The following is a 21871-nucleotide window of genomic DNA, read 5'->3' as shown; positions in this document are numbered from 1 at the left end:
ATGTTAATGAAAGTTGATTTTATCCCAATATTCACTCCGTTGAACCAACGCTGGGCCAACGTTGAAAGCCATATCAATACCTCATTATAATCAAATTTACTACGTTGGGCCAACATTGGACCAACATTACATGCCCAACACACATTTCATGTGTTTCATGTCAACATTACTTGGTTGGCCCTATGTTGGGCCAACATTACATCCCAACACACAGTGGCTTTGTTTTAAGCCAACATCTACTTGGTTGGACCTACGATGGGCCAACATCAAATGCCCAACATATAATGGTCATGTTTCATGCCAACATTTACTACAATGGACCAACATTGGCCCAACATCGCATACCCAACACCGATGGACCAGCTTTCACGCCAACATATCATCAGTTGGGCCAATGCTGGGCCAACATTTACTGCCCAACGCCAACACTATACCAACCATCAACCAACGTTGGCCCGATGTAGTCTTGCTATCTGGGTTTTTGCATGTAGACTTATTAAAGCAAATGTTTACACATGGCAACATCAAAAAAATTTTTAGTGTTCCTCTAGTACTATTTTTGGTAAGTGCTTAATTTTAAGTGCAAAAAGGTCAACAAGTTGGTTAAAAATTTACTACGTGTTTGTTTTGTTTTATTTGAAAGAGATACTCAAAAACTGAATATGTCAATAAATATTATTTATAGTATACACCCTTATCTTTTATAATATCAATGAATAAGACACCAATTTATATTTCTTTAGAAAAAATTATGTGGTCTAAACTTGAGTTAAGCAAGTGACTTAATTCACTATCCAATTTTCATTACGTTCTAAAATCCAATACATTTAAATGTCAAAACTTTCCCCTCATGTTATTATGAATACAAAGCCCAAATTGTTGAATCAATTTAAAAAATTGGTGGGAACAGGTATATTGAGAGAAATGAGAGGCGTCAAATTATCTACTTTTTATAAATTTATCCAAATTAAACCGATCCCGACCGGAATTATATAAAGAAGAAAGCTACTATGATTTCATCATGAAATCTGGTTGTTTTGTTTTAATATGGTTTACAAATTACTTGATTTATTTTTAAACATGTTTTCTAGGTGGCAATTACCATTAATTTGATTACTTAATACTTTTGCATTAATTTCGATCGGGATCGTTTTTTTTCAATAGGGATTGGTTTCTGTATTAAAAATTAGAAATATTTTCTAAAATCGGCTCTTCTTTGTATTTTATCATAAGAATATGTCTGTATTTTATTTCTTTTCTGTGAGTTACATGTTTTAAGATGATTTTATCCATAGATTATAAATATCTTAATTACTAAATGTTTTTCAGGTTTAATGAAGATCTTTTTAATTACTTGTAAAACTTCTGTTTGATTTCTGGATACACATCTATTTAAAAAGATATTTATTTTATGTAACAATTAAAAGCAAATTTTAAGCTTAATAAAATATCTCATTTCCAAGAAAAATAATTTTTTTTATTACATTTTCAACAGTGAAATACTGTGATTTATTTATTGAATAAAATTGATATTCTCTCACAGTGTGAAAGGATACCAAAATGATATTCTCTCACAGTGTGAAAGGATATCAAAGTAAGTAAAAAATAATTTCTGGTCTGTCATAAGATAGAGCTAGTAACTAAGCATCTTGATAGAGCTAAAACTGCAAATTTCTTCCCAAATATGTTGCTTAAATCCATGCTATGTAATGTTTTCAATCAAACAACTGCTAAGTAATGACGTCTCAACCGCTCAACTATGACATCAAGCCTATGACACTGTGTTAAGAAAAGACAGAGGCAACGGGAAAATCAAAGAAAATGTAATAAACAGAAAATTCAATGTTTTGTAGATGAATATGGAATTTATTTCACTAATGAGACAGGATTTTTTGTTATTTTCACTCCTGCTTCGCACTCGTGAAAATATCAAAAAATCCTGTCCCACTCGTGAAATAAATTCCATATTCATCTACAAAACATTGAATATCCTCTATAAATTATCTGGAATAAAAAGGAAGTCTAAAAAAAAATAGTCCTGCAGTGGCGAAATTATACATGCCCGTACTTTAATCCAGCAAGTATTTTTATGTGTACATCCTCGGCTTTAATCCATTTTTTTTTTAAATCCATTCATCATATTAATGAAAATTTTCCTGTTCTAAGAAATTTAATTTGAAATAAATAAGAAAAAACTGTACACTTACATACATATAATCATGATAATAGAGCCCAGAAATGATCGCACAAAAAAAAAAAAAAAAAAAAAAAAAAAAAAAAAAAGCGGGGTGTGTGGGGGGGGGGGGGGGGGGGTTCGTCTGGGCGGCATCCGTTTTGTAACTGGATTGACAATAATGAGATATTTTGGGAATTTACCAACTTACTGACTTATTTTAACTCCATATAAAGTATAAGGATATGTGGAACAATTGTCAAATTTTAAAAAGAAAATTAAAAAAAATGTTCCATTGAATCATCTGCCATTTTAGTGTGAGCTTGAAGTGGGGCGTCCAGCAGTAGTGTTAGCAACATTTTCCTCATTAAGTAGTGAATTTATAGATTTCTATAATTTTTTTTTTTATTTCAGTTTTTACATTTTTAAAAAAATAAAGTCTAAACAGAATCTGAACCACCGACACTAATAGTAAACAACCATTGTTAATTAGTGAAGTGGGATGTGACGAGTACTTTGTTCTTACAACTGTTAAAACTTATTCGGTCCGACAGTCGATCGTGAGCAATCGTATAATGCTGCATTTGATATTACTGCATATAAGTTAACATATTTAAGTATTAACAACATACGGTAGCCCATTTAGGACCTATTAAAAAATATTTTTGAATTCGATATAACGAATTGTTGAATTTGTTATAACAAATTTAATTCGTTATAACAGTTTATTTGAATTCGTTATAACAAATTTAATCTGCTATAACAAATATGTTGAATTCATTATAACCAATTCAAAAATTGGTTATAACGAATTAAATTCGTTTAAACAAATTCTAAAATTTGTTATAACAAATTAAATTCGTTTAAACGAATTCTTAAATTTGTTATAACAAATTAAATTCGTTTGAACGAATTCTAAAATTTGTTACAACGAATTAAATTCATTTAATCAAATTCAACAATCAGGGCCTGTAGAAAAATATATAGGAATTCGATATAACGATTTGTCGAATTCGTTCTAACAAATTTAATTCGTTATAACAAATAAAGGAATTCATTTTAACGAATTTAATTCGTTATAACAAGTTTTAGAATTCGTTATAACGAATTTAATTCGTTATAACAGATTTTTCAATTCGTTATAACGAATTCAACAAATTTTTTATAACAGATTAAATTCGTTATAACGAATTCAAGAAACTGTTATAACGAATTAAATTCGTTATAGCAAATTTTACAATTTGTTATATCGAATTCAAAAATATTTTTTGATAGGTCCTAAATGGGCTTCCGTAACAACACTTCATGAAGTGCACATTTCGACTTTGCTGAATTTAATGTTGCTTAAATCTGGAATATTCATCATTACTGAATAAAAAGAAATAATTCTTAATCTTTTCACATCCAAGCTTTATCAGAAATTTTCATAATAAATTACACTAGAAAAATTATTTTTAGGAATAATAAAATACCAGTATATGCACGTGGTGTTAACTCATTTAGAAAAAAATAAAACAATTTAATCCTTTTGTGATTACTGTAAAGACGTTTTGTACATGTATAAAATTACTTATCAATGCTGACTTGTATAATTGTTTTAAAACATCTATAGCTGAGGCACCGCCCGTGAAAATACATTCTTGATCACAATATTATTTAATGCACTCGGAAAAGTAATTGGACAGAAAAGAGAAATTATTTAACCTAACTTTTTAAAAATCTTTTTCTTTGCACTTTTACATACATTTACCAACTTCCGCGGAATATTTGCAACTATTGTGACGCAATATTAGATAGGTATTTGACGTCATTGATACATCAATGGAAACGTGGATTCAACCTGAATAATAAAGCAAATTTTATACTAAATATTATGTTTGAAGGTGAAAATTAAATCCATTTTTGAAAATAAACCAATTATTTTTGGTTGAATGATATTCTTTAGCGTATCAGTTCTAAATGTCTCACAGGGGTTCTGATAGTAAGATGTTTAGCAGATTTCCCGATGCTACGGGAGATAACTCTTGAATCACAGAATTTCATAAAAAATGACTGTCTATTTTGCAAGAAAACTACTATTGAAAATATTTTTCCCACTGATTTTATTTTTTAAATTGAAAGATGAAATATTTCTTGATTTAGTTTGGAGTGAATTATAGATCTGTTGAAAATGTATGAGAATTTACAGTTCTTTGTTTCCGACCTACATTCAATGGTTTATATAGGGGAATTCAAAAACACAAACCAAAACGATATTTTAGTAAATAAGCTATTTTCAAACAAATCTTTACTTACATTATTCCATATGGACTAAATTATTTTCGTTTTCAATAGAATATCAAATATTCGTCACATTCGATGTGCCGCCTATTAATACAATACTGCCTGGTTTTCCTGTGGACTGCCTCTGAATAACAAAACGTGGTAAAATACAAATTTGTTAATTCTTGATAAATTTAATTTGGGGAATACTTCAAGAAGACAAATTTTGATTTGAAGAAGGGGGGGGGGGCTGAATTTAGAGAAACGAGTAGAGGAAGGGATGCAGGGTAACAGAGTAGTTAACCCATTTATGTAAGCTTCTACAAAAAATGATCATTCTTTTGAATGAATAAGTATTGAAATTGATCTTGATAAATGCTATTGAAATTAATTTTTTAACATGCAGTCTTCTTGCATTGGCAAATCCAGAAGAAGAGGTTCTTGTCAACTCTGTTCGGAGGTTGCCCCCTTCGAAAACCGTTGCTATGGGCTTGAAGTGCCTATGGTGCAATTCTATGCATGAGTGTTGGGGATCGAAATGGAAACCCCCCTTTCAAAATTTGCTGGATCCCCCCTCCCCCGACGTGTTAAAATATAACAAATAACTCGTGTTTTTCAAATTAAGCTTAATATTAAATTATTGCTGGTTCACTGATTGACATTAAATTAATTAACATATTTTTATCTCGTTAAATTAAAATAAAATTAATTCAAATAACGCTAACATGTTAAATGAATAAATGTGAAAAGGCTATTGGTTATTATATAGTGTTCAGTATGAATTTTATGTGAAACTCAAATCATATCTTGTACGTTTATTTGAAACAACCATATGTTTAAAATATGTTCAACATACGTTAAACATATAGTTACAGTACTGTACCACAAAAATATGTTCAACATATGTTTTGAGTCTGCTATATGTTCAACATATATTTTAAACATATGTTCAACATACTCTCGAAAATTCATATGGTCAACATATATTCAACGTATGTTCTACATATGTTACTCGAAACATATGTTGAACATATGTAATTGCAATTTTACCAGTGTATAAATCCTTCTTAGAATAAACATCAAGGTGTACCGCAAACATTCGGATTTTTGGTAAGTAAACTTTGGTCTTAAATCTTTGTCCAAATTATTAATGATTACGATAATTCGTCTTCAAGAAAAATGCCGTTATTTCTAGAAATATCAGCATTTTTCTTAAAGGGTATAAGGGTAATACTTTATTTTCAATGATTATCATTTATAAGTGCGGTTACTTTTTGAAAATGTTGATCTAGGGTTACAATATACATTACGTGCAAAATGCACTGGTTTTTTATGATCTTATTTTTGTTTAAATTAAAATTAAAGATCATATAAAGCTGTCGAAACGAACTCTGAAATGCGGGTAGGTACAACGGAATATTGATCTCAGACTGGAAAATATGGCAAGAAGATGTCGGTGGCAAAGTCCTCTAAAATTACACAAAAATAAAACAGACGTTTAGGTTGACTTAAGGCGTAGTATACGGTAATATAAATCTCACATTAATATGTATAATATAAATTTCACTTACCTACAGCTATTAAACAGTCAAGAGAGAAAACATAATATGATCTTAAATTACAATAACTTTCCCAATTTAAAAAAGGGGCATTATTTATTGTAGATCAGAATTTCAAGATTTTTTTTTCCCAGAAATTTTGCGATTTTGTTTCCTTTTAAGGTATTAATGTCTAACGACTATATTTTATACTAATAGAGATGTCAAATTTAGACCTGTACTTTGCAATAAGGGCCATTGAGCAGTGATGGTTCTTTATCGTGACACAGGGCCTCATTTGAAATTCTTTTACATGTAGTTAATTCTAGGTAACTATAGATAAAAGTTACAGAAATATGTTGCCGTGAATGATTTTTGTCCATATTTTTTTTTTTCAAATCCTTATGTTATGCCATTCACTGTAACACATGAGCTTTAACACACATAATCTTTGCAAGATGGTGTTAAAATATATGGCATACTTTCTGCTCTTACCGATTTAAATGTTCTAGGTATTTTATATTTTGAAAATTTAAGGTGAGTACCCTTCTAGTTGCATGCTTTTTTACAGTCTACATATTTGTATTTCTCCTCATTTTAGGCATACAATTCTAATCAGTGCACAATCAAGGAAAAAGCGGCATGTTAAACAAAATAAATAAAAGAATGAAATAAAGAAAGAAAACCTACCATGATGTAATTATCTATTTTTAAAAAAATCATAATGCACACGCTTTGCTTTCAGATCCCGGAGGAATTTGATGAATATATGAAAAAGGGTATAAGGGTAATAAATGAAAAATGAGTCTTTAAAATAGTTATATAGTTCCTATCAGTCATTTTTGTAACATTACAAGAAAAATTGGAAAATTAAAAAAAAAAAGAAGAATAGAGGAAATTTGGACTGTAATAATTTGCAAGTTTATTGTTCAAACTCAAACTGTTTATTTATATTAAGCAACACTATTCAATTTGTATTATATTGCATTATCCAAAGAGTTTTGTTACTTGTTATATTTTTGTTAATAGCGAAAATATTGGTCGAAGTGTAAAAAAAGGGTATGTTACTCAAGGACCACCAGATTGAAAAGTGATTAATAAAACTATCATCGTAGGTCTACAATGTACAGTACTGGTAAATGTTTTTTTTTAATTCCTATCAGTGGATTTTTTTTTAATTTGAGTGAATGTCATCGCTAATCTAACAATCTAAGGTCAAACCAACTTACATGTGCATGTACTTTACAATGTTCCTTTCCTCCTTAAGATTATTTTCCAAGATATTCTAAATTTAAAATCATAGTACCATGAAATGTTCGTAGACAAAAAAAATCAACATACGTTACAAGGAGTTTTCAAAAGAAATCAAATAATGAAAATCCAAAACTACGTTGGTATGTCCTGAATTGGTATGTTCTGAATTTAATAAACTTGATTAAAATTACACAATTTAATCATGGAATTTTTATTGAATACAGTTCTATTGGCATTGTAAAATCCAAATTTATTATAAGAACTAAAATATAATGCAGAACTTATCCGGACAAAAATTTCCCCAAAAGCTCATGATCAGGATCGAACCTCTTCAACTTGAAGATAGTCAATTTGTGTAAACTGATAACACATAGCGTAAGCAAAATAAGCAAAAAAGTGTTTTATTCGGAGAGAGAGAGAGAGAGAGAGAGAGCAAGTGCAAGGATTTCTGGGTTGAGTATATTTTTGGACGGTAATTTTAACGTGTAAAAATTCAAAATGCTTTCAACATGTTCTAATATCCCTTTTAACAAATTTTATATTGTGGTATTAAAATTGGAATGGTGCTATTTTTTTTTCAATTGGTTTAGATGACATTTTGTCCATAAAATTTTAAATGAGATGATGTCTATTAAATATTGATCATAGACCGAAGCAAGAAAAATAATTTGCAAAGGTTAAATCCTGTAAACGTATTATCATATCCTGCACTCTGGAAATTTTTATCGTTCGAACGATATAATATCTCTGTGAAAGAAAAATCCCATGTAGGACATAATATATTGTGCAAATAATTAATATCTCGTGAGAAATTAAATCAAATTAAGTCGAGATAATATTTAAATTGAACATGATAATGAATCCCTCTAAAAAGAAATAAATTGTATGTTGTTTAACGTCCCTCTCGAAAATTTTTCACTCCTATGGAGACGCCACCACTTGCCGGTGGAGGGTGCAAATTTTAACCTATGCTCGGCCCTTAGAGCCATTGAGCAGTGAGGGAACTTTTTCGTACAACACCTATTGCGACACAGGACCTCGATTTATACAGCCTCATCCGCAGGACTGGTGTCCATGTCCAACAGTGGATTGGAAACCGCGACGTAAGGATCAACTCCTTTCTTCGCGACTCTAGAGGAGATGCTCTAACCATTGCTCCACGCGGGTGATTAAAAATAAAATAATAATGATAATAATAATAAATAATATTAAGTTAGTCGTGCAAACAAGGCACATGTAATTGGTTGTCGAAGGGCATATTTTCCAGTATCAGTATTGCATGTTCTTAATAAAACAATTGAAGGTACTTAAGCAATTCAACTCGATGCAAGAATTGACTGTGACAGAAAAAAAGTATTTACATTCTATTTAATTCAAAATTAATGTAATTTTGTTCGTTATTTCCAGATATATCAAGCTGTTGATAGTTATGTTTATCTTCGGCTTCTGTAGTGTTGTTTTGGATTCTGTTCACATATACTTCTGAATCCCCTCTTTTTTCAGTCCAGATACGGGCAATGCGTTTTCTAAAATCATAAATACGAAAACTGGTTTTTACTACCGGAAAAAAAGAAACAGTGTTTAATTAAAGTTAAACAATAACATAAAGAGTATTCTTTGATCGACCTTTATTTTTTAAAGTCATAGTTTCATATACTATGCGTATGTTTGAGTACTCAAATTGGTAAATATCATGTTCAAGTCGCTTGATGGCCAAAACACGCTTACCTGGAGTTTCGAATTTTAGCTCACTTCATTCTAATTGCTCACATGGTTAGTAAGCAATTAGAATGTTTTGCATTTATTACCAGTATTCAATGTCTTGAAAAAGAAAAATCATAAGTTTTGGGAATAAAATAAAAAAAAAAAAAGATTGATTGTGTATTTTTTTTATGTCCCGTTAGAGAATTTTTCACTCATGTAGAGACGTCACCATATACCGGTGAAGCTAGGGCTTCAAATTTAGACCTTTACTCGGCACTCAGGGTCATTGAGCAGTGAGGGTTCTTTATCTTTCCAAAGCCTACCGTTACAGGGCGCCTCGGTTTTTAAGGTCTCATACGAAGAATTCGCAACTTTCACCTCAAAGTGCCGAGCGGTTTGCAAAGGAACAGTCTCTATGTATAAATCTTGGTTTAGGAATGTGGGCATGACGTGAAGTAGGTAATGTATTGTCTTCACATTTTCGTAATCTATTCCAATCGGCGTCATTGACTGCTAGAAGTGTTCCTGAGCATAAACAGATAAGTCCTCGTACCCGAAAGGACACATTGCGAGAGGCTAAGGTCCTCGACGTCCTGCTATCCATCCTGTTCTAATCTGGCGTCACCTTGTTGAGAGGTTAGCGTGCTGTAGGAAGAATCATCGTTTCAATAACATAGATTGGACGGACGTTCTGTTTACGGACGAGACGAGATTTTGTCTCGAAAGCAGTGACCGTAGTGTTCGATCTGACCGTCGTGCCAAACGACGTTTTATTGACGCTTATGTTATGTAACGCCGACAATTCTGTGCAGGAACCGTATGGTCTTGGATGGAATAAAATCACATTGAAGGATCCGTTTGGTGATAATGGAGGGCAATTTAATTGGCAAACGCTTCCCTTATAAGATTGAACGTCAGCATGCCGTTCCATTCATTTACAACAACCAGTGTAAAGTAATACTGCAGCAGGAAAACACGACCGCACACTGCACACGGTGTTAGTGACTATTTACAGCAGTAAAACGTGAATGTGCTACCCTGACCTGGGATGTCACTGGATTTACAGTGTATATGACCTGTTAGAGATAAAATAGAACGACGCCTATGTTAAAATCAAACCATCCTCCCCTTGCTATGTTGGACACTGACTCGTTCTCAAGGCACTTCTGCATAAACTGATTTGTTTAATGCGTCGTAGGTGTAAAGAATACATCAGCGCTAATGGCTGTCATACACGCTATTAAAGCGACAGTACGGCTGCAAAATGTGTGCTTTTTCATTCAAATTTACCTAATATGTCATTGAGAAATGAGGTATAAAGTTGCTATAAGCAGTTTGAGAAACAGAAATATTCTCTACTCAAATAAAATTAACGTAATTAGAATCTGCCGGAAAATCAAGGGTCGTACGAACTGGAGCAATCCTAGATCTGTTCATTTGTACCACGTGAATTCTAAAACGACATGTGCCTATACTGTAGAGTTTACAATTATAATGAATATTAGGTAAAAGCAATTTTCAAAAGCAAATTATCATAACTTTCTGATAAAATAATCTAAAATAATAATCGTAAAGATTTTAGTCTGCTTTCAGGCGAATTTAACAGAATTAAAAGTACAAATGTTGACGTTTTGTGTATTGGGGTCCGAGAAAGGAAAAACCATTATCATTCGTTATCGCGGCAAATATTAAACAAATTTTTCTGCACAGTTAAAAAAAATTAGCACTTCAAATGGCAACAATGTTTATAAGTCACAAGTGTATTTTTATGTTGAGTTTACACTAATTTTTTTCTTTGAAAGCAATGGAAAAATGAGAAATGATAACAAGTATCAACAAACCTGTCGAATAGAACCTTCGAGAGCCCTGCGTGAGTATCGCCGATTTCCGTTTCTTCCTTATCCAACGATTATATTAATCCCGAACTAAATTTATGTCAGGAAAGTTGCTTTTTCAAGTTTTATTTTCAGTTTCTTTTTCTTTTTGGTCGACTTTGTCAATGTAGCAGGCCCATTCCCGGATGGTGTAGATTCAAGTTTGTTCAAATCATGACTCCCAGGGGTAGAGTGTGGCCACAATGGATGATCAAATTTTAATATAGGAGTACATTGGAGTATATTGGAACAATCTAAAAAATTCTTCTTCTCAAGAACAGCCACGCCATGATTGGTCATATTTATATGGAAGCATTTGCAGATGGTGTAGATTCAAGTTTGTTAAAATCATGACTCCAGGGGTATGGTAGGGCCACAATGGACGATAAAAGTTTACAAAGGAGTATATAGGAAAAATCTCAAAAATTCCTCTTCTCAAGAACAGCAAAGCAATGATTGGTCATATTGATATGCAAGCATCTGCAGGTGGTGTAGTTTCAAGTTTGTTCAAATCATGACCCCCAGGGGTAGGGTAGGAACATAATTGACGATCAAAGTTTCACATAAGAATACATAGGAAAAATTTTTTAAAATCTTCTTCTCAAGAACAGCAAAGTAATGATTGGTCATGTTTATGTGAAAGCATCCTCAGGTGATGTAGATTCAAGTTTGTTCAAATCATGGCCACAATGGGCAATGTGGAGCCACAATGGAAGATCATAGTTTAACATAGGAGTATATAGGAAAAATCTTCGAAAATCTTCTTCTCAAGAACAGCAAAGCTATGATTATTCATATTTATATGGAAGCATCTTCAGATGGTGTAGATTCAAGTTTGTTCAAATCATGAACCCCGGGGGTAGAGTGGGGCCACAATTGACGATCAAAGTTTTACATAGGAATATGCAGGAAAAATCTTTAAAATCTTCTTCTCAAGATCAGCAAAGCCATGATTGATCATATTTACGAGGATTGTCCCAGAAAAATGCGAACCTTTTGAATATTTCAGAAACTATTCTACCAAAACTAATAATGTTTTGCACGTTGTTGGAAACTAATATTTTCAGTAATTTCACAAAATAGTTTATGCTTGTGATATCATAAGTATATAAAAACAGCATTTAAGGGGTGTTAAATATCGGTGGTCGGCGCAGGGCAATTTTTTGACATTTAAAAGTAGCATTGTCAATGAAGTTTTCTTTATTACCAAGGTATACAGAAATATAATGTCAGAAAGTTTACCTCCATTAATACTCTTTGATCTGAGGTACAAGTGTATAAAAATTCATTAATTTGACATCATTAATGAAAAATATATGACGTTATATGCCTAAACACTTTTAATTAGAAATTGTCAAAAATGGTGACGTTTGGCGATAATGTGGAGCACAAAAATAAGCAGTATTGTGTTGAGCGGGATATGACCCATGCCCATACGATAAAAGAGATGTTAACGATGGAAAAACAGAAACATAAAGCTCGGACAGAGGTTTATCACTAGTTGAATAAGTTAATCTTTTTGTATTACTTTTTTTTCTTCCTTCATTTTTCTGTGCAATATCTAGCTTATGATCTAGATCATAGTTTAGTTTTATGTTACATGGTGATACAAATGTTGATTATAAAACTACAATTAAAATGATAAATTTTAAAAAATAAAATTTACCTTTTTGAAAATATATAGGCAATGCATGCAAATGTATTGAAAGTGATTGATATCACGATCACCAATATCCACATTAAGGAAAGATTGTTTGCTGCTGTATCATCAGATGTTGAACTTGTTTGACCTTGAAGAAAAATGTATAAAAATTGGAAATAAAACAGAATCTTTGCATTTTGTTCGCAAATAATTTCCTTAAGGTATTCCATCCCTAATAGTCTCAGATTCAATGAATTTGAATACATAACAGATGTGTACGGGTGGAATACTCAGTATATTTAGACCTAATTCCCATCTATAACTATTAGCATGTAAGATTGAATGTGTCCTAATTTATGACCTTGACCTTGTTGAAGAGTTATCTCCCTCTTTTTTTAAGTTATAAAAATAAATTTTAAAAAAAATCTATACGGTAAAAAATTGTTTTCAATCGTCATTCTATTTCTAATGATTTAATGCATCTTTCCACCACAGTATTTATTGATATTCTTATTATTTGAATTTTTATTTTTAAAAAACCGCTTGTCTTCATAGACTTCAATGCAATTTCTGTGAATTAATTACTGTTTATATTAGTTAATTACATTTTTGAAACTTTCTCTTGCTAAATCCTTTTCTACTGTAAAATGCTTTGAATTAATATCAGAGTATTATATATGTGATGTATATTTAAGGATAGAGAATTAGGTCCTATTAGGGATGGCAAGCCTTAATACTGTGTTAAAAATAATGGCTTTATTTTTAAAGCGATGCTGTTTAAAAAAGAACAAAAAGTAGTTTTTCTTGTGCTTATGATTCTGCACTTCATACAGATTTGATTTTGTGGATAATGTTACGAGTTATTTGACGTATAGAATTTAACTTTCATTGATAAACATTAATTCAGGGGTCTGTTCAGACCACAAATAGCGAGAATTTGTTTTTACAGCATATAGCATTTCTTTCAAAAGGAAATTTTGAATTCTTTTAATTACCTAGTTGACACCTGTCTCCATAATACGGTTCCTTGCAACCAACAAAACAAGTTCCGTTGAATCGATCACAGGTATCATTGGCACAGTTTCGGCTGCAAGTATGAGCACAATTTTCGCCATATGTGTATGGAGGGCATCCTAAATCGATTAAGTTTATGCATATTAACTATTTCAATTTAATTTCGTAAAAATCCTGCATTCAAAAATATGTATTGGTATACCAGTATTTAGGCAAAAAGGATTATACTCACTTTTGTTGCAAAAAGGAGAATCCATCCAACCGGATCTGCACACACAAGAACCGTCAGTATGTCTACATGGTGTCATGCATAATGAAGAACAGACACTAGAACAGTTCATACCGTAGTAGTTGGCTTTACAGGCTAAAACGTAGTTAAGAATTAGAACATTTTTGTTATGATTCTATGACTCAGAATTTTATACTATGAAGCAATGGATTAAAGTAAACAATAAAATTTAAAATAAGTCGGATAAGAAGTTCTATATTTTACGTTTGATACAATGTAGTCCAGTATAACCGTCTTCACACCCACGAGAACAGATCCCGTCTACGTGATTACAAGGGCCATTTTCAGCACAGTGTCCACTACAAGGCTCTTTGCATTGTTTTCCAAACCATCCAGGTGTACATTCTGCAAAATAAGGTAATCTGTCGTAAATTCTAGAAAAAGCAGGTATATAAACTAAAGTGTTCTTAATACTTTGCATTCGTTTCTTCCAAACAATGATAACGGGGTTCCAGTAAGTGTTCTAACAAGTCTCTTTCTTTACTCCTCACTAAAATATTAACAGTAGTGAAGGAGAAACTTCAGGAGTACTGTGCAACAATATATTTGAGAAGTGGTGTAAATCAGATGTTGATACTTTAAAATTCCAAGTAAACTTTGGAAAATTTGAAATCACAAAATTTTAACAAATTCAACAACATAAAAACTTACGACTTTTAACTTTATATAAAACCATTCACCACGATAAAATAAAGTCCAGGCTTTTTAATATCATTGACAGCTGCTTTTTCAATAAAAATTGAATTTGTTAATTTACCTACTTTGTCTCTGGTCATTTGCAAAATTATTTAAAAAAAAAAAAACATTCTGATTGTACAGGCAAGTACTCCTAAATTGATATTTAAAAGATGCTTGAAATTCTGATTGACAATATCTATATGGTGTTTGGAGACCAGGTCTTCCAACAATCTATTGGAATTCTCATGGTACCAATTGGGCCCCGTTATTAGCAGACCTATTTTTGTATTCATATGAAGCAGAATTTGTTAAAAATCTTGTACGCGAAAATACTTGCTGTGGCCTTCAACTCGACATTTAGATATATCGACGATGTATTGTCAATTAACAATGGTTATTTCCGTTCTTTTGTCGAACCGATATATCCAGGTGAGCTTGAAAAAGAATACCACAAAGTCTGACACACTTGTTTCATATTTGGATATTTTATAAGAAAAGACGTTAATGGTAATCTAATAACCAAGCTTTATGATAAACGTGACGACTTTAAATTTTCAATCGTAAACTTCCCTTACTGATGCAGCAATATACTTTCATGACCTGCATACGGGGTTTATATCTCTCAGTTAATTCGATACACAAGTACATGCTCTACGATTGAACAATTTCTAAAACAAGGTAAGATATTGTCAAACAAGTTGATGAAACAAAAATATTAACAGTTTTGTTTAAAGTCAAAATTTCGTAAGTTCTATGATCGATAAAATGACCTTGTCAGCAAATACAGTCTATCAGTAAGTCAAATGCTGACTGACATTTTTCATTATAATTGTTAGGCCATTATTTACACACTAAATTCACGATGAATTTTCCCGTTATTTCCCAATCATGACAAGGAGCACACAGCGGGTGTGACCGGTCGCCAGGGGATGATCACTCCTCCATGGCACCTGATTCCACGTCTGATGTTTAAGAAGTTCGTGTTTTATCTGCTCCAAAATTTGTATTGTTTAATGGACTTTTGAGCTTGAATACTGATCGTTATCTACATTTATTTCATCCCTTATTTTTCACTTTTTAAAATGTATAATAGTTTGTATGTACTTCACAAAGAAGTATTTATATTGTCTCTGTATTAAAACCTACCGTTTTTACAAACATTCCCAATATATCCATCACTACACCCTGAGTCACAGTACCCAGTTTCTTTGTTACATGGTTCGCCATTTAAGCAAAGTCCGCTGCATTTGGAAGTACAATTGATGCCATAACGTCCATTATCACAAACTGGAAATTGATACCTACATGTACTTAAGATCTATGGATGACATGGCTTAATTTTTATTTAATATTTATAAAAAAAAAGTTAAGAAAAAAAAATTCCGTCATTACTTTCGTTATTTTAGTCCTACTCTTAATATAAGCGAACCCCCTAAACGAATCTTTCAAAAATACACGTAGTTTATACACATCAATATTTTTAAAACCCAAAAACACACAAACTAAATGTAAATAAAAAAACCAAATCAAATTATCGATCTATTAGCATGTTTAGGGAACCCGTTGACTTCAGATAAGCCTTGCTTGTAGTTAACATGTCACTGAACGGGAAACATTGACTGAATAAAATGCAATACTTTCACGATAAGATGCAATAAATAAAATACATGAGCACAAATGTTTGCTTTACTTTGTTTTCTTTTTTGAATATAACTTATATGTATATGTTAAATAAATAGAGGATATTCAATATCTTGTAGATAGATATGGCATTTATTTCAGCCAGGATTTTTTTTTTTTTTCACGAGTGCGAAGCACGAGTGAAAATATAAAAAAAATGTTCTTGTCTCACGAGTGAACTAAATGCCATATCCAACTACAAAACATTGAATTTTCTGTTTATTACATTTTCTTTGATTTTTCCTTTGTCTCTTTCTTTTTTTTAACACATGGTCATAGGCTGTGACATCATTATTGAGCGGTTGAGACGTCATAAAGCTTAGCAGTCATTGTAACATAGATTTTAGCAACTGTTGCAAAGAAATTGGCAGTTTTAGTCTCCATCGAGAAGCTTTACTCCATCTTATGACAGGCCAAAAATTATTTTTTACTTACTTTGATATCATTTCACACTGTGAGAGAATATCAATTTGGTAATCGTTCACACCGTGAGAGAATATCACTTTTATATAAATCAAGTATTTCACTATTGAAAATGTAATAAATCAAAATTACAAATAAAGAGAATTTTTGTATGCACAAACCTCATTTAAATTGAATAGATTTAAATGTACTTGTCACAGAAAAGAGAAATTTCCTCATCTTAATAGTGTAGACGTACTTTTATTGCACATAGTACCAGTCCATCCCGATACACAGCCTCCAACACATTCACCCGTCACGTGATCACAAGGAATTCTATCTTTACAATGTCCCGAGCATTTAAATTTACACTCCTGACCGTACGAACCTCTAGGACAAGCTATTTAAACAAAAATACGCACATTATTTCATAAACCATTTAAAGGTTTACAATTGGTAATCAAAATAATTTTATTTTCTAATGGAAATTCACCTTACATGTTTGACATCTTTCTCCCTCCCATCCAGACTTGCAATTCATGCATGTTCCATGGACAATGTCGCATCCGGTTCCAAAACAATAAATGGGACAATCCATTTCACAATTTATCCCATACTTTCCTCTAGAGCACCCTGTTGAAAAAAAAAAATGTTTTGGTACAAGAAATTAATAATAATAAACTAGAAACCTTGCTGCTATGGCAACAAGAAGGTCTTCCGTCCGTTCTCTGTCTTCAGAAAAGTTGATTCCTCACTAAACAACATGTTATGTTGTGCCTGTTACACCTTCATACAAAGAATATAATTTAAGGTTTATATTTTGAAAATATTGCAAAACTGGAATGGAAAAAAATACGAGACATAATTTTAAGGAGGGGGGTCCTATGTCTAAAACATCTTTGTGTGAAATTTTGTAAACTTTTAGATTCTCACACTTAATTGTCCAAATATAATATTATGATAAAAAGTTTTTTTTTAATTTAAGGACTATATACACTGATTTGTTTTATTTTACCTGATTTCGTGCATTTGGTAACCCCCCCCCCCCCCCCGAAGTCAGCACCACACACGCAGAATAAATTGATTGACAATTTACTGATGCATTACGTGAAAGCATATTTTTTCACATACTGTTTCCAGTATACAGATTTTTCGTTTAATTATGTTAATACACCATATATTATATAAATAGTGCACGTTTTTGAGGGTAACAGTTGAAATTGACACCCCAAGGAAAACCATTGTCAACCGACGCGTCAGCGGAGGTTGACAATGGTTTTCCGAGGGGTGTCAATTTCAACTGTTACCCTCAAAAACGTGCACTATTTATTTTATTATACTGAATGTCTTATTGATTTCGGATGTCATAAAAAAATTCGGAGATCGTCGTTAAGTTCACGCTTAGAAAGCTTTCAAACTCCCCGCTTCTATTTTTCTCAATAAGAATTAGCTTAGGAAAAGATTTACCAACCTCTTTATTGTTTGTTTGCTACTCAAAAAGTCCTTTATCATCTAAAGTGTGCACTCGCAAGGATGTTTCGTCTGTCGTTTGTTGTTTTCAGGTAAGGTACATCGGACGCAAGATTTTATTGACGTCGTTTATTCGGCTTCTTTCAAACGCACAACCGACGTTTTGAGAATTCTACGGTAAACCGTACGCGCATGATTTGAACGCATGTGACATTTTCGTAATGTTACCCGTTGTCAAGTGTGTTGCTAACGCTGAGGGTAACATTACGGAATGTTAAATGCATCTAAACCAATCAGATTTTAGTATTTAACATGAAAGTATAATAACATTAAATAACCATATCTTTATGCGCTAAGTCGCTTTGAGCTCTTATTTATGACATATCTTGCTATGAACTATATGTCATTGAAGAGTTTTTTCCCTCCCATTTGAAATTGCTATTTGTTATTCAATCAAGATGAGAAAATAATGAATTCTACTTTCAAAATATAATTTTACCTATCTCTAATTTGTGATTCAATTGCATCGTTACCAAGCTACATTAACATTTACCTCGTTTTATCATATCAGAAATGCGTATACGGACATTAATTAGTGCAAAATTCAAACTGCAAACTCTTTATGAAGGAGTAAAAAGACACAATGGTATTGTGAAGTCAAACACCATTGCTCAGACGTTGAACGACATAACCCCCCCCCCCTTTTAAAGATAAAATATTACATTTGAGCCAAAACAACAGTGTGAAATAATTCGGAAATGCTGGGGATTGAATCCGAGTCGCCCGCTTGAAAATTCAACACGCTAACCATTACGCTATCACAGACCATCTCATCAAAGTAGCAGGTAATAAATATCTAGAGTACGGTTTAATCATTTTTTGAACAAATTACATATTTAGCATTCTGATAAGATTCTCTATTTAACCTATATAAATCATAAAACATATTGAAAAACAAAAAAGTTCAAAAAATTACCCTTTTTAAATCACTTCCTGTGACAACTGGAAGTGGCGACAACACACAAAATGTTTCCATTACACATCTACAAATCACATTCTATCATACCTGAAAGTTTCAGGCTCCTACCTTTAACAGTTTCTGAGAACATTCACGGACTAGATTTTTGATGGAAAAAGTGAAAATCGTAATAATTCCTGACCGAAATTAATTTTTTTCAATTTTTTTCAATATTTCAAAATGGAATAAGATAACACACCATTCCGTAAAATTTGGCTGAAAATCATTGAGTAGTTTTTGAGATATCGCGATTTGAAAAGGTAAAAAAATAAAATAAAAATGAAAATAATAATAATACGAGGTTGTCCAAGAAAAACGCGCAATTTTCAATATTTTTCGTTTCACTAATATCATAAAGTTAAAAATTGGCATGCACTGCAATCAACATCTTTTACATAATTCACAGATATTTCAATCAAACATCTCTATAAATAATATTTTCCTCTCTCATAAATCACTCATTCAAAATAGCTCACGGCGCAACACCGACAACGTCAAAACGTAGGTCGTGGAGTTCTTGGATTTGTTCAGGAATCGTGCATCTTTAAAAATTCGTTCGAAGCAGAAATTTGATACTGCATTTAATTTTCTTTTAGTTACCAAGTTATCCATTTCACGCGAACCACAGTTAAGAATAAATCAAGGAATTAATTCTTTTAATAGACAATTTCCCAACCCCGATCATAAACTTAACTACTCGGCGCATAGTTAACGACGGTCTCCATGTATGAAAGTCAAAAAATTGCCGTGCGCCGACCACCGATATTTAACACCCTTTAAATGTTGTTTCTAAATCCATATGGCATTCCAACTTTACAGTATTTAGTAAAAATGACGAAAATATCATTTCCCAACATTGTGCCAAAATAATTAATTTTGGTAAGGTGGTTTATGAAATATATAAAAAGTTCGCGTTTTTCTGGGACAACCCTCGTAATAATAAGAAACAGTAGAATCACTATGATGTCTTCCGTGAAAACGAAAGACCTTAAAAAAAAAAGAAATGACTTATTTATATTTACCTTCAACTACAACCTCACACAGCTGGGTATAGCAATATACTCCATATCCCTGTGGATACGTCACTCCACTCAGTCTTTCATTGTAGTAGATGACATATCGGGTATGTCCAATACAATCCAGATTCGTTGTGAAATTTAATGGAGGCAACTCCGGTCCGTCTTTGTAGCACATATACCCATCTTCTTTTTTAGTAGTGTTCGAGAGATAAAGAGAAAATCCTGCAAATCTTCCCCTTTGCCTCAGGACTAAGGGAAAGAGAGAATATGGTATGTAGAAATTAAAACATTTTATGAGGACTATATCATCTAAAAGTTTAATTATTCAAAACCTGGATCTTTAAAGATAACGGTACTCCACAGTCATGCTAAAAGAGCTAAGTCCACGAACCATCAAAACGGTCTCTTCTCAAAAATTAATGTGATGTTTACTACAGATAATGTAGAATTTTCGCTTTTCATAACCGTTTTCCTTTTTTCAATATCTATTATACTTTTTGAAAAATAGATATTGTAATATGGCAGTGTTTTGAAAAAAAATGCAATAGGAACGTCATTTTTTGTAATGTAACATCATGTCAAAGAGCGATAGAAATGACTTAGTTTGCAATTATAATGTATCAATATACGATTCTAAGACTTGAAATTGAATAATTTGAGATAGAAATTTATTTAATCATCATCATCATTTAATTTAGAACAATGACTTAAAAAAGCATATAAATGTGTTCATTTGATATACTAGTCAATTCTGACTGTATAGAATTGAAAAAAAATCTTTTCAATGGAAAATGACTTCAAGTGCGGTATTTTTAAGTCAATGAAATAGTAAATATATGAGCTTTTGAAAATCTATATCTAAGTAAATTATTATAGAAAAAAATAGTCAACGAAAGTAGAAAAGGATGTATTTCCTAAACATTTGTAACAATAAATTGAACGTCTCATCGTTTTCGTTCATGTAAAAGAGAAACTGAAAGGAGTTTTGTAAAATACGGAAGTCATTCAAAACTTGTTATTTCTAAATACAAAATTTTGTGGAAAAAATTGAATTATATTTAAAAGAAAATCAACTAAAAACAAAAATGTTAAATTTGCTTAAAAAATGAAGATCTATGCTATTGACTTTGATGAGTTCACGAGAATTCCCCACGTTCCATCAAAGAATAAACGAAGTACATATCAACTGAAATATAAGTATAGGTACTTCCTGATTTGTTGTTCAAAATACATGTACATGTATATATTTACTGTAAGAAATAAATAGGTAGAAATTTGTGTTATACTTTGTTATAATTTTGAATGAATATAAAGAGAGAGTACATGTAACATCAAGATAAATTCTTACATCTATACTGTTAAACAGCTTTGATGAATACACATGCGAGATATATCCGATATATAGCCGGGATTTGCATGCAACGCAAGCTCACGAATCGCTATGCCACATTTTATTCCCGTAAAATAAGTGGTTGCAGGACAGTGATTCGTGGCGTGTTGACGGTAAGGTGGCGATAAATAAATGATGTTTCTGTTTTTCTTCTCAAAACTTTATCAGTATCTATTTACCTATAAATGTAGTATGTTTTATTGATGCATTGCTTAACATTCACTACTTTCAATTTTATTTTCACATTATGATTTTCACGTGAATAAATAGAGCAGTATTGCGTATGTAATGCTCGTATACGTCAAGATAGTAAGTGAGATACATATATAAAGGGAATTAATATTTTGCAAATACTCAGAGTAAGATTGATTTCACACGAACAAGGACTTGCCAATACATGTAAGGCCTTACGACAGACAGTATAAGAGGAGAGGGTAAAATGCTCTCTTTTATTCTTGAAATAG

The sequence above is a fragment of the Saccostrea echinata genome, unplaced genomic scaffold, assembly GCF_033153115.1.
Source record: "Saccostrea echinata isolate AGI-Se365-2 ecotype Australia unplaced genomic scaffold, CSIRO_AGI_Sech_v1 ptg000006l, whole genome shotgun sequence".
In the NCBI taxonomy this organism is placed as follows: domain Eukaryota; kingdom Metazoa; phylum Mollusca; class Bivalvia; order Ostreida; family Ostreidae; genus Saccostrea; species Saccostrea echinata.
This window is presented reverse-complemented; position numbering follows the sequence as displayed.